Source organism: Piliocolobus tephrosceles, chromosome 19, assembly GCF_002776525.5.
Source record: "Piliocolobus tephrosceles isolate RC106 chromosome 19, ASM277652v3, whole genome shotgun sequence".
NCBI classification, from domain to species: domain Eukaryota; kingdom Metazoa; phylum Chordata; class Mammalia; order Primates; family Cercopithecidae; genus Piliocolobus; species Piliocolobus tephrosceles.
This window is the reverse complement of record NC_045452.1, coordinates 37,632,313-37,633,564: the sequence shown is the minus strand read 5'-3', so window position 1 is coordinate 37,633,564 and position 1,252 is coordinate 37,632,313. Positions and strand designations below refer to the sequence as shown.

Here is a 1,252-nt window from a genome sequence, read left to right as displayed (position 1 = left end):
GGGGGACAGGAGGAAAACAAGGTCAAGGGGTGCTTGGGCTAAATTGTGTCCCCCAAAATCCCTATGTTGAAGTCCTAACCCCCATACCTCAGAATGTGACCTTATTTGGAAACAGGGTTTTTGTGGAGGTGACCGAGTTCAAATGACGGCATTAGGGTGGGCCTGGTCCAATCCGACTATGTCCTGTAAGACAAGGAGATGAGGACACAGATGCACACAGAGGGATGACCCTGTGAGGACACAGGGAGGAGATGCCGTCTGCAAGCAGAGGAGAGAGGATTCAGAGGAAGCAGCCCTGCCAATAATTTCATCTCGGATTTTCAGCCTCCAGGACTTTGAACCAATAAATGTAGATTGAAGCTCCTGGCCTATGGGATTTATTATTGCCGCCCCATACAGGTGGGGGCCTGGGAACCTGGGAAAATCGTGCGTCACAGAGTGGGGCCCAGAAGGCCACTGCTGCTGGAGGTCAAGTGAGGGCAAGGCTGGGAATGTCCCTCCTTCCCCATGAGCGTTCAGAATTGTCTTCTGATAAAAATGGAACAGATATATTTGGAAATAGTTTAAAACCTGGTACCGTGACGGGTGCTTCATAAATATGTCTCAAAACACACAGATAGATAAACTGTATAAAGAGAAAACAAGAAGACACAGACTGGAAAACAGATCTGATTGTTACCAAGGCATTTAGCATGCAATTTCTCATTTGCTGTGGACACATCGATAAGAGAATTCCGCACTGCGTTTTCTGTCTGCCACCTTGCTAGTGATCAGCCCACTGGGAACATTTTATTAACCCTTTATTCAACTTTTTTTCATTTTACTTCCAGTGCCTAGATAAGCACTGTCCAATAGAAATATAATGCAAGCCAGAAAAAAACCCAAACTACCAAAAATCCAGATGGACACCTTTTGTGGGGCAGAGATGGAACAGAAACGCTTAGCAGCAGCAGCGAGGGACATTGCAGCCACCAGCTGAAGAAGGGCTCCTGCCCCAGGGTCCTGGATGGTTTGGGTCTAGGGGTCACGGGGCCCAGAGAGCATCCAGAAAGACAGGGAGTCAGGGTCAGAATTGGGAGTGCAGGTTGAAATAAAAGTGCTGCAGACCTCCCTCCTAAAATGTTTGTAGCAAACTGGTTCCAAGCAGGCCTGGAGACAAGAGGGTGTCTCAGCAGGATGGGAAACACTGAGATGCTGGGCCAGGGACACTCCACTGACTTCTAGGCAGGGGTTGCGAATGTCACGGTGAGAC

At 48.6% G+C, this 1,252-nt stretch overlaps 1 non-coding gene across 1 annotated transcript; it reads left to right on the top strand.

Moving 5' to 3' along the window:
- The first annotated feature begins 669 nt into the window (after nucleotides 1-669).
- On the top strand, nucleotides 670-790 carry LOC111527399. The gene has a single exon (XR_002726653.1). It is a non-coding gene; the product is annotated as a small nucleolar RNA SNORA32 (small nucleolar RNA).
- Nucleotides 791-1,252: the final 462 nt, after the last annotated feature.